The sequence below is a fragment of the Orcinus orca genome, chromosome 3 (genome assembly GCF_937001465.1).
Source record: "Orcinus orca chromosome 3, mOrcOrc1.1, whole genome shotgun sequence".
Taxonomy (NCBI): domain Eukaryota; kingdom Metazoa; phylum Chordata; class Mammalia; order Artiodactyla; family Delphinidae; genus Orcinus; species Orcinus orca.
Window position 1 is genome coordinate 105364764 of NC_064561.1, and position 13731 is coordinate 105378494.

Consider the following 13731-nt stretch of genomic DNA (forward strand, 5'->3'; position numbering starts at 1 on the left):
CACTCTGTAAGCAGCTAGGTACTCCCTTACCTAACCTTTGTATTTCTCTAATTCAAGAGGCTCATTTAATAAGTACAATACCTACTTTGTGCATATGGCTGAACAAGAACAGAAAATCTTTGCTCCAAATCAGATTTTCTCCATTTGATTTAAAAATAAAACAAGAAAAGCGGGTCCTCAAATTCTTTGAAGGGATAGAGCAACACTTTGAACGTTGAAAAGGCTAAATGGTAAGACCTACCAGCCTTAAAATATTTTTACCACCATCTAAAATTTTCCCTAATAAGTTCCATTGTATTCTCTCTGAGACCCTTCATAAGACAAATGTTATTTAATTAGGAGCACTGTTCATGTGATGAAATAATATTAGTATGAGCTAGTACAGAAATTTTCATATCCCATTAAATCTTGCAGGTTCTGGAAAAGTATCTTGGCGGCTTCCTAGAGGGTGTGTGGGCAAGTCTTTACTTCTCCCACACATCTTCTTTTACAGTTATCTCATGATTTTGTGAGTTTTACACACTGATTTGTTTGAATAAAGGGTTTTATTGTTTAAAAGTTTGAAAGCCAGTGCATTCATTGATATTATAAGTTTTCTCTCGGCATGTACATGCTGGGTAAATGTTACATTGCTAGGACAAGGAGAAGGAATCATAGGGGCAAGGCCGTTGAAAAAAATGAAACCCAGGGAAAATGTGAAATTCATCAATTCTGTCAATAGAGGGAGTGCTAGGCAAGCATGGAACAGTTTCTGAGCGCTTATGGAAAACAGAAAAAAAATGAGTAGATAATTCCAGTGAGATGAGTCGATAAAAGGGTTTCCTTTCCCATGTGCAACACTCAGTATTTGCTGTATGCTGGGGCTGGCCCTGCGAAAACAAGTGTGCAGCGCTCCTAGAAGGAACCATATTCAGCATAGATCTTGGAGATTACCCAGAGCAGTATCTTTGGCAGAGACCTTATGAAACTAAGGATACACCTGTACCAACAAGAAGTATACAAAATGTATAGACCTGAGCACAGAGGATTTTTTGGTCAGTGAAATTCTGTATGATACTACAGTGGGGGATACTTGTCACTATACATTTGTCAGAACCTATGGAATGTGTAACACCAAAAGTGAACTCTATTGTAAACTGTGGACTTTGGGTGATAATGATATGGCCATCTAGGTTCATCAGTTGTAACAAATGCACCACTCTGACGGGGGATGTTGATAATGTAAGAGGCTATGCATGTGTCAGGGCAAGGAATACGTGGGAAATCTCTGTACCTTCTCATCAGTTTTACCGTGAACCTAAAACTGCTCCAAAAAATAAAATAAAGTCTATTTTAAAAATGTGTAAACTTGTCTTATCCCACTATCAGTGGTTACTGGTGAGAAAAGTGGATACAAAAAGACCAATTTCCCTGACTTCTCGGTACCACACACAGATTATAAATTTGCTGTTTGATCTAGAGACCTATGAATTCACTCTTAACTATGTTTCCTTTATTAGAATTGAAAACAGATCTTCATCAAGAGAGCTGGCAAGGTAATACAATGTAATCAATTATCTGGGAAATGCAAATAAGAATTTTCCCCTCATCTAGAGGGACAGTGGTTATAACATTGGTCTTTATTTATACAGCTCTCAAGAGTTGTGGGGTTTTTTAAAGCCTCTAAAGACTTTGGCCTGAGTAATCTCATACGGTCATCAAAATTACCCTAAAACATATGTAGAGAAAATAATCATCACACAAATGAGAAAATCATGCCTCAGAGTGTTAAGTGACTTTCCCAAAGTTATGCCAATTGTATGTTGGCTCAAATCTTTTGTTCTTAGATAGATGTCAAGATTCCTATTCCACTGCATCAGATGGAGAAGACATGAAAAAAAGCCAAGCCTGGGCTGATTCTTTGCAAATTTTGTAACAGAGAAGGTGGGTGCCTTTCTTCCAAGGCAAATCCCTTTCATCTTTATTTTAGAACTTATCCCTTCCTACTTCCCAGGAATTATACTTGATAGTAACCTATTCTTGTTTGTCTTCAACATCTCCATTTGTACTGGATTTTTACCTCTGATATATATGTGACTATCCCAAGTCTCTTAAATCTCAAACAAATTAACCAAAATTTTCTTGACCCTATGTCTACTTAGATAGACACTATTCTATCCTTCTCTTCTCAGACTTCTCAAAGATAGACTATAATAACTGTTTCTACTTTCTAACCTCTTTTTTATCCCTCAACCTACTCCACTGTGCCTTCTAATTCTTCCATGCCATTGAAATAATACCAATTTAACCAGTGACATTCTTATTAATAATCCCAATGGGAATTTCTCAGTTTTGAATTACTGGACTTCTTAGCTGCTTTTGACAAAATTGGTTACTATCATCTTCTTGACACTCTTTCCTTCCTTGGCTTTTGGGTTGGAGAAGGATGGAATGAAAAAAAGAACAGAAAGATTTTAAGACAAAAGCAATTATGTATGTAGAGACTTTAAGGCATAAGGGAAACGATTCAAAGAACTAAAGGATAGTTATTGTGATTGGAATATGTTAGTAAGGGGAAGCATAGAAGATGAGCTGGAAAGATGGGTAGAAACTATGAACATGCAGGCCATTTTTAAGATTTTAGATTTTATCCTAAGAAGAAAGAATGAAAACTGAGGAAGGATATGATCTAATTTGTTTTTCAAAGACCATCCTGGCTAGTCAGGAGAAAACGTTGGTTGGGTAGATTTGTGGACAGGTCACAGAGGAGGCTAATCTTTCAAGTAAGAGATGGTGATGGTTCAAAGTAGTCTGGTGGTTGTGAAGATGAAGAGAAATAGCTGGATGCCACTTTATCCTGGTTTTAATGACTTTCCTGGCCACTTCTTTTTTTCCATGTGACTCCTAATTTACCACTTGTAAAATATTGATGACACCCAAGATTGATTCTATCTACACTTGAACTTTTTCATTTCATTATTCACTATTGTTTCTAAATCAGCATCACCTGTATAGCTTCCAAGATTAAAAATATGTCCAGAACCAGTTTCTTCTAACATTTGGCATATGTGGTGGCCATGACAACATGCCTCTCAGATCTCTGACTGCAGGGAGTATAATTTCTTCAGTTCACCAAGGGCCCCAGTTGCTTCTCTCTGAAACCATCACATTTGTATTGGAGGCCATGCTGGAGGCCAGGCATTTCCCTACTTAATTAATTTCTTCTACATTTAACCAATCCTGGCATCTGATATTTTGGCAACCCAAACTGGTCTTAGCTGTACCAGTAGTAAACCTAGACAAAGACAGTAAGTTCAAGCTTTGGGCTGGTTGCCTACTATCCGTCAATTGAACTGAATACCATCCTAGTTAGCAGGGGGTCACAGTCCATCGTTGACACAATGTCTGGTCAGGGCACTCAAGTGGCCGTTCTCCTGCTCTCTGTACATCCCCTCCTCCACCAATCCCTGCTTCACACACATAACTATCCAATCTGCTTAACTATAGGACTTAATCAGTAACAGCCTATGTCCTTGTCCCTGCCCCAGCCTCTGTTTTCCCTGATAACTGATGAGCCAACCTGATGTCAATTCTCCCTATAAATGGTAGCCTCTTTCTCCCCCAAGTAAGGAAGATTGCTGCAATGACCTGCCTGCCGTTGGCCATATATACGGTGAGGTGTTGCTCCAGGACCCTTTGTTTTGGACTTGTAAGATCCCCTATCCAGTAAACCATTGATGTCTCTGTCACTGTATCTGAGCTCTTTCTTCAGTCTTGAGGCTGGGCAACTACAAGGCTTGCAGGCCTGTGGGGTACAGCCCAACACACAAGGTGACAAAACAAATGTTAAAATTTCAGCAGTAGTAACCTGGGAAAATGTCCCAGTGGAGGAGAATGCTATGCTATGTGTAATGATAGGCATTCAAAAAAAACAATCCTGGACGCAGCAGTTAAGAATCTGCCTGCCAATGCAGGGGACATGGGTTTGAGCCCTGGTCCGGGAAGATCCCACATGCCACGGAGCAACTGGACCCGTGTGCCACAAGTACTGAGCCTGCGCTCTAGAGCCTGTGAGCCACAACTACTGAGCCTGTGTGCCACAATTACTGAAGCCCACGTGCCTAGAGCCTGTGCTCCATAACAAGAGAAGCCACCGCAATGAGAAGCCCACACACTGCAATGAAGAGTAGCCACCGCTCGCCACAACTAGAGAAAGCCCACGTGCAGCAATGAAGACCTAATGCAGACAATAAATAAATAATTTTTTTAAAAAAATCCTAATCACTGCTAAGTTGTTTTGGCACACTATGGAAGGATAATGAGAGACTGAGGGTTGTTAACAAGCCATTAATGGTTAAATGTGAAAGCACTATGTCCTCTCTAATAACCCACAGGATGTCCTTATCTCAAATAGAGGAAGGGCCGACACAGCTGAGCAATAAGCTGAAGACTTAATCGTTAGTCTCAGAGTCCCAGAGATGTTTGAGTGCTCAGCCAAGGCAGGTATATTATGTAAAAGTCAAGTTCCTCGTGGGAAACCTGGGACACTTAAACATGAGATGGGACCATCTGAAAGGATGCCCCTGAGGATGTTGTCTCTGCAACCCCTGAAACCTACGGATTTACATAAATGGTCAACAATTCCCTAATAAGAGCTATCACTTCTGTTTTGCTAGAAGATGTTATAGAGACCTGTCCCTCATAAAGCATTACCTGCTCCCATCAGAAACTTTCTGTTCGATCCACCAGACCGATAACCACAAGAGTTAAAGCTGAGCAGAACCAATAATGGATCCAATAAAAGATGAAAGATATGATGTACCTAAAGAGTAGCAAGAATAAGCATTTACCAGCAGGAGCCAAAGGAGAATTCCTAGGATTGATTTTGAGAATGCTTAATCAAGCAGAGGAAGAAGGTAAGAGTGGAAAAGAAAGAATTCATTGATTTGGGGATATTTCTTTGGACACAGGATTTTTTTTTTTTTTTTTTTTAGCTGTATGCGGGCCTCTCACTGCTGTGGCTTCTCCCGTTGCAGAGCACAGGTTCCAGATGCGCAGGCTCAGCGGCCATGGCTCACAGGCCCAGCCACTCCGCGGCATGTGGGATCCTCCAGGACCGGGGCACGAACCCGTGTCCCCTGCATCGGCAGACAGACTCCCAACCACTGCGCCACCAGGGAAGCCCTGGACACAGTATTTTAGCATCTTAATAATGTCTCCAGGGAATGGCCAATTCATTGCTGAGATGGCTCATAGAGGTCTGGAAAAAATAATGGCCACTGTCAACAAAGTGGAAATGCCTGATTTGTCCTAGAATAAAACAGAGAAAGAAACAGAGAGGGGGAGAAGTGGAATAATATGTGAGGCTAGAAAAACTAGCACAGGACTATGTTCCATGGGAGGGCTCAGGGTATACACCATTCACCAAGGCCATAAGGTATGAGCTGGTGAAAAGGGCACTCCCCTTGACAGACCAGGTATCGTGGCAGGAAAGGCATTCACAGAACTGGGTTAGTTAATATCTCAGGAGATGATGGGATTCTGATGTAATTGAAGGCAGGTGTTATGATGCTCAACTGCCAAACCCAGGAGGCTACAATTGCTATGAAGACCAGCAAGGTCATAGGGGCAGCCAAGGTCACTGGAACTGCAGGGAATTGAGACAGTTAAGAGAGAATGGGGTCCCAACATGCAAAATTGACAGCCAGCCAACCAGGCGCTGCTTACCATCTGTCACTGGGAGGGTTGGGAGGTAAGCAAGAATGGAGGAGCAGGACCCTACACTAAAAGTGATTGCTTCAATAAAAAGCTACAATCCTTAGCTCATTTTCCAGACCTGAGCTGATTTTCAGGTCCAGAATAGGAACCCAATGGCTTAAAAAGTGGCCAGGTCCCTAGGAAAAAGGCCCTAGCTTATACACTGTGACGATCCTCCCAGTCCTTCCCCTAAAGGGATATATAGCCTTTTACTTAGATGAATGTACACTGGGAAAAGAAAAAATACTGGCTGATGATTTAAGAGAAGGCGGCAGGCTAGCAAGAAGGCCAGAAGTGCTAGGGAAGGTTTTAAGGAGAAAGTACACTGACTCAATAGGATTAATTCCCATCTACTATTTATCATTTTAAAAGCTGTGAATCCAGTTATACAATGTATGTTCTATGACCACAATGGAATTCAATTTGAATTCAGTAACAGAAACATATATGAAAAATACCCAATTATTCAGAAACTAAATAGCACAGTTCTATACAACCCACGGGTCAAAGAATACATAAAAAGAGAAATAATAAAATATTTTGAAATAATGAAAATAAAAATACAACATATCAAAATTTATGAGATACTGCCTATATAAAATATTCCTTTTGTCTCCATCTGTAATAATTTTATTTATGTTTATTCATTTAGTATCTAGAATTTAAGCTTTATGGGGCAACAATATCATTTTTATCTCCATCGTACATGTAGTTCCTAGCATAATGCCCAGTCACAATTAAAGAAATATATATGTATGTGAATCCCATCACTCAGAAGCAACTACTACAAAAATCTAAGTGTATATCCTTCCAGAATTTTCTAGACATATATAAAGATATTTACATTCTTTTTTACAGTAATGGAATAACACTATCCACATCAGCTTGTAGACTGCATTTCCTCAATTAACAATATATTGTGAAGTTATTTAAATGCAAGTAAATGAAAATGTACATCAATTACTAGTGGTTGTATAGTATTCTATTATAAGGACTTATCCTGATTTATTTAATCTCTACCAATGGACATTTAGGTATTTCTGGGTTTTATATAAATAATTTTTATTAAAAAATACAATAATTCACATATACCCACACATCACACTTATTTGACTATTTTTTTAAGAATAAATTTCTACAGGTAGAATGACTGGCTTAAAAGGTGTGCACATGTAAATGTTGGATAAAAAATGACAAATTCTAGAAATAACATACAAATCTCATAGCACACTAAGCTAGTTTTTTAAAAGCTAGTATCTTGATCTTGGAATCAAGTATACATTAATACTTTTATGTCTATCATATTTATAACTTTCCCCTTTTACTCAAATAACTATTAAAATGACAATTTTTCTTTGCAGCATCCTAGTAGCCCGTAAACAAAATATCGATAACAATTGTGCATTTTAAGATTTGTGTAATATTTATAAACCAGCTGCTGTTATTTACAAACTGCTGCTGAAAAAAATTACACTACCAATAATGGCTAATTGTTGAGTAGAGTGAACTTGACCAAGCACTTATTTTGCAAATGGCTTGAAACTTGAGCAGACTATTTGATGTTAAAAATACCTACCCAAGGTGAAGCTATTCTTTCTCCTCTCCTACAGATCCTTTGTCACTACTTTGGCAGGTAAGTGCTCTGGGAATCAAATTCCAAGTTTAATACACTGTTACTCCAAAATAGTGTTCATTTTAGCCTCAATTTGCCATTGACAAGATACAGATAATAGCACTTGTATAACAGCTGCCTGGCAGAAAAATGAGATGTATGTCAGATAATTACTAGAGTCCCCCATACTAGTTTCAGGCACTTTACACTACGATACTTTCATAATCTCGCCATGAGATAAGTAGAAATACTATGAATGAAGAAACTGGAGCAACAAAAATTTAATAGTCAACAGTAAAATTAACAGAAAAAAAACCCTATCATAACTTAGATAATCCCACATCATACTGCAGCTATCAAATAACTGGTCCCTGAATAAGATTATGTCCTTAATTAGCTCTTTGCTTATGACAAGATTTAAATAGGACATTATATCTCAGATTTGAAGAAAAGATGGCACCAGTCCTGCATACCAAAGGGAGTTCAAAACCACCTAAGCAGAATTTGCAAGTAAGATGCCTGAGACACTGTTTTGCTCCCCTACCCTAGGCTCATGTAGGGTCTCACTGACTGTTTAGCCAATCTGTCACCTCCATCTCCTCGCAAAAAAAATGAGGGTGAAGAGAAAAAGGAAGGTGAAAATTAGAAGAGATTAGGAGGAGGAAGACTGCTATGGACCACTATACATGCACTACCACCCTGAAGCTTGCAGAAAGGGGCATTGACGGCCTAGTCAGACAGTTTGGCATATTTCCTCTGGAGGATGGAAATCACACCTGCCTGACATCAGACTCACTTGATAAATCTGCCTGACAGCTGACCCTGGCTAGCCTATCTTGATGAAGGCAGAGTCAGGAGAGACTGTTCCACTGAACTTGATGTGTTTCTGACACAAAAGACAATTGGCCTGGGTGGGTCCCACCCAAGAAGACAGCCTGTCCCACATCCAGCAGGGAGTAAACTTTCTAGATTTCTAAGAACTGAAGGAAGAGCTATACACAGCCAATCAGAAAATACATTCACCAGCATCAACGAAATATAGGCCGAATATCTCCAAACAATGGAGGAAGGAAGGTATGGTGTTATCCAAAGAGTAACAAAAGCACTTTTGCCAGTAAAAGTTGACCTTACACATCTGCCGTGACCAAAATAAACAAACATAAATCAGTGCCAGACAAGCAGTATCAATAAATATATCTACCCTCTCTACACATCTTTCAACACTAAAGGAGGAGCAAGAGGCAGCCTCATGAGTAGAAAAGAGGGTTCACTCTCTGAAGAAATGAAGAAGCTAACCAGGTCCCTCTTTCCATAGCTGGTGGCCCTATCTAAGGAAAGGGAGAATCTTTAACTTCAATAAATCTGAAATTTCTATTTCATGGAAATAAATATTTGAATGATCTGAGATTGTCTGAGAAACTAGGAGGACCTAAAAGTAAACTGAAAAGTCATGAACTAGCCTTAAGTTTATCCATGGGGCAAGAGGAGAATTGGTCCCATAGAAAAGGTTTTAAAGATTAATGGGAGATGAATATTAGGTTGCTTCATGATTGCACACTCTCTGTGTCCCACTATTTCAATATAATGATTCTACACTGAACCTAAATATAATAGCATCAATAGACTACAAAGCATCAAATATTTCAGTCACAATCTGTCAAATAGCAATTGAATATCCACAATATGAAAAAGACAAGTTCTTGTTATGGTTCTTCAATTAAAGAGGCATTGTTAAGTAACAGACTTCAGCTTTACAATGTGAATAGCAATGAGTCTACAGGTACTGATTAAACTCCATCTATGTATCCATTTCTCTTTCTCTCTCCTGATTTAATTCTGATTAAAGAGGCATTAAAATACCTATAAGTTCAACTTTCAACTGAAAATTAAATGAGTTTTGAAGTTAAAAATATATATATTACAATAGGTTAATAAAATTTGAATTTTTTAATAGGTGTCTTATTATTCAAGTAAACTTAGTTTTGTTTGAATTTGACATGTCCTTGTTCCTAAAAATAAATAGGATATTTGATACTAGAAAATTCTGAAAAAGAGCTAGGAGTAAAGATACCATAACTTATCTGTTCAAATCAGCACATGGTCCGAATCTATTGACACTTCATAAATATTTCATTTATAGAAACAAAAAAAGCAATAACATAAACATAAATAATAAAACCAACGACTAACAGTATATGAACATTTTAACCTCTTTAATATAAACATATTTTCATATACTTTTATATGTCTAAGTATCCTTAACAACCATGCATTTTATATTCACCTCAGAGTTCACTAACACACGATAAGAAATGGACTTTTAGGCCCTGAACAAAGATGGTGGAGTAGATGGACGTGCTCTCACTCCCTTTTGTGAGAACACCAGAATCACAACTAGCTGCTGGACAATCATTGACAGGAAGACACTGGAACTCACCAAAAAAGATACCCCACATCCAAAGACAAAGGAGAAACCACAATGAGATGGTAGGAGGGGAGCAATCACACTAAAATCAAATCCTATAACTCCTGGGTGGGTGACTCATAGACTGGAGAACACTTATACCACAGAAGTCCACCCACTGGAGTGAAGGTTCTGAGGCCCACATCAGGCTTCCCAACCTGGGGGTCTGGCAATGGCAGGAGGAACTCCTAGAGAATCAGACTTTGAAGGCTAGTGGGATTTGATTGCAGGACTTCAACAGGACTGGGGGAAACAGAGACTCCACTCTTGGAGGGCACACACAAAGTAGTCTGTGCATCAGGACCCAGGGGAAGGAGCAGTGACCCCAGGGGAGACTGAACCAGATCTACCTGCTAGTGATGGAGGGTCTCCTGCAGAGGCGGGGGGTGGCTGTGGCTCACTGTGGGGACAAGGACACTGAGAGCAGAAGTTCTGGGAAGTACTTCCTAGCATGAGCCCTTCCAGAGTCTGTCATTAGCCCCAACAAAGAGCCCAGGTAGGCTCCAGTGTTGGGTTGCCTCAGGCCAAACAACCAACAGGGAGGGAACCCAGCCCCACCCATCAGCAGTCAAGAGGATTAAAGTTTTACTGAGCTATGCCCACCAGAGCAACACTCAGCTCTACCCACCAATACTCCTTCCCATCAGGAAATTTACACAAGCCTCTTAGATAGCCTCATCCACGAGAGGGCAGAAAGCAGAAGCAAGAAGAACTACAATCCTGCAGGCTGCGGAACAAAAACCACATTCATAGAAAGATACACAAAATGAAAAGGCAGAGGGCTATGTACCAGATGAAGGAACAAGATAAAACCCCAGAAAAACAACTAAATGAAGTGGAGATAGGCAAACTTCCAGAAAAAGAATTCAGATTAATGATGGTGAAGATGATCCAGGACTTCAGAAAAAGAAAGGAGGCAAAGATCGAGAAGATGCAAGAAATGTTTAACAAAGACCTAGAAGAATTAAAGAAGAAACAGAGATGAACAATACAATAACTGAAATGAAAACTACACTAGAAGGAATCAATAACAATAACTGAGGCAGAAGAACAGATAAGTGACCTGGAAGAGAGAATGGTGGAATTCACTGCTGCAGAACAGAATAAAGAAAAAAAAAAATGAAAAGAAATGAAGACAGCCTAAGAGACCTCTGGGACAACATTAAATGCAACAGCATTCACATTATAGGGGTCCCAGAAGGAGAAGAAAGAGAGAAAGGACCAGAGAAAATATTTGAAGAGATTATAGTCGAAAACTTCCCTAACATGGGAAAGGAAATAGCCACCCAAGTCCAGGAAGTGCAGAGAGTCCCATACAGGATAAACCCAAGGAGAAACACGCCGAGACACATGGTAATCAAATTGGCAAAAATTAAAGACAAAGAAAAATGATTGAAAGCAGGAAGGGAAAAATGACAAATAAAATACAAGGGAACTCCCATAAGGTTAACAGCTGATTTCTCAGCAGAAACTCTACAAGCCAGAAGGGAGTGGCAGGATATAATTAAACTGATGAAAGGGAAAAACCTACAACCAAGATTACTCTACCTGGCAAGAATCTCATTCAGATTCAATGGAGAAATCAAAAGCTTTACAGACAAGCAAGAGCTAAGAGAATTCAGCACCACCAAACCAGCTCTACAACAAATGCTAAAGGAACTTCTTTAAGTGGGAAACACAAAGGAAGAAAAGGACCTACAAAAACAAACCCAAAACAATTAAGAAAATGGTCATAGGAACATACATATTGATAATTACCTTAAACGCGAATGGAGGGCTTCCTTGGTGGCACAGTGGTTGAGAGTCTGCCTGCCAATGCAGGGAACACGGGTTCGTGCCCTGGTCCAGGAAGATCCCACGTGCCATGGAGCGGCTGGGCCCATGAGCCATGGCCGCTAAGCCTGCGTGTCCGGAGCCTGTGCTCCACAACGGGAGAGGCCACAACAGTGAGAGGCCCGTGTACCAAAAAAAAAAAAAAAAAAAAAAAATCAAACAATAAAAAAACGTGAATGGATTAAATGCTGCAACTAAAAGACACAGGCTTGCTGAATAGATACAAAAACAAAACCCATCTATAGATCTATAGGTCTACAAGAGACCCACTTCAGACCTAGGGACACATACAGACTGAAAGTGAGGGGATGGAAAAAGACATTCCATGCAAATGGAAATTCAAAGAAAGCTGGAGTAGCAATACTCATATCAGATAAAATACACTTTAAAATAAAGAATGTTACAAGAGACAAGGAAGGACACTACATAATGATCAAGGGATCAATCCAAGAAGAAGATATAACAATTATAAATATATATGCACCCAACATAGGAGCACCTCAATACATAAGGGAACTGCTAACAGCTATAAAAGAGGTAATCGGGGGCTTCCCTGGTGGCGCAGTGGTTGGGAGTCCGCCTGCCGATGCAGGGGACACGGGTTCGCGCCCCTGTCCGGGAGGATCCCACATGCCGCGGAGCGGCTGGGCCCGTGAGCCATGGCCGCTGGGCCTGCGCGTCCGGAGCCTGTGCTCCGCAACGGGAGAGGCCACAATGGTGAGAGGCCCGCGTACCGCAAAAAAAACAAAAACAAAAACAAAAAAAAAAAACAAACAAACAAAAAAAGAGGTAATCAACAGTAACACAATAATAGTGGGGGACTTTAACACCTCATTTACACCAATGGACAGATCATCCAGACAGAAAATTAATAATGAAACACAAGCTTTAAATGACAGAATAGACCAGATAGATTTAATTGATATTTATAGGACATTCCATCCAAAAACAGCAGATTACACTTTCTTCTCAAGTGCGTAAGGAACATTCTCTAGGATAGATCACATCTTGGGTCGCAAATCAAGCCTTAGTAAATTTAAGAAAATTGAAATAATATCAACCATCTTTTCTGACCACAACGGTATGAGATTAGAAATGAATTACAGGGGCAAAAACGTAAAAACACAAACACATGGAGGCTAAACAATACGTTACTAAATAACCAAGAGATCACTGAAGAAATCGAAGAGGAAATCAAAAAATACCTAGAGACAAATGACAATGAAAACACGATGATCCAAAACCTATGGGATACAGCAAAAGCTGTTCCAAAAGGGAAGTTTATAGCTATACAGGCCTACCTCAAGAAACAAGTAAAATCTCAAATAAACAATCTAACCTTACACCTAAAGGAACTAGAGAAAGAAGAACAAAACCCAAAGTTAGCAGAAGGAAAGAAATCATAAAGATCAGAGCAGAAATAAATGAAATAGAAACAAAGAAAACAATAGCAAAGATCAATAAAACTAAAAGCTGGTTGTTTGAGAAGATAAACAAAAGCAATAAACCACTAGCCAGACTCATCAAGAAAAAGAGGGAGACGACTCAAATCAATAAAATTAGAAATGAAAAAGGAGAAGTTACAACAGACACCACAGAAATACAAAGCATCCTAAGAGACTACTATAAGCAACTCTATGGCAATAAAATGGACAACCTAGAAGAAATGGCAAAATTCTTAGAAAGGTATAACCTTCCAAGACTGAACAAGGAAGAAACAGAAAATATGAACAGACCAATCACAAGTAATGAAATTGAAACTGTGATTAAGAATCTTCCAACAGGGCTGCCATGGTGGCGCAGTGGTTGAGAGTCCACCTGCCAATGCAGGGGACACGGGTTCATGCCCCGGTCTGGGAAGATCCCACATGCCATGGAGCGGCTGGGCCCGTGAGCCATGGCCACTGAGCCTGCGCATCCAGAGGCTGCGTGTCCGGAGCCTGTGGTCTGCAACGGGAGAGGCCACAACAGTGAGAGGCCCACGTACTGCAAAAAAAAAAAAAAAAAAAAAAACTTCCAACAAACAAAAGTCCAGGACCAGATGGCTTCACAGGTGAATTCTATCACACATTTAAAGAAGAGCTAA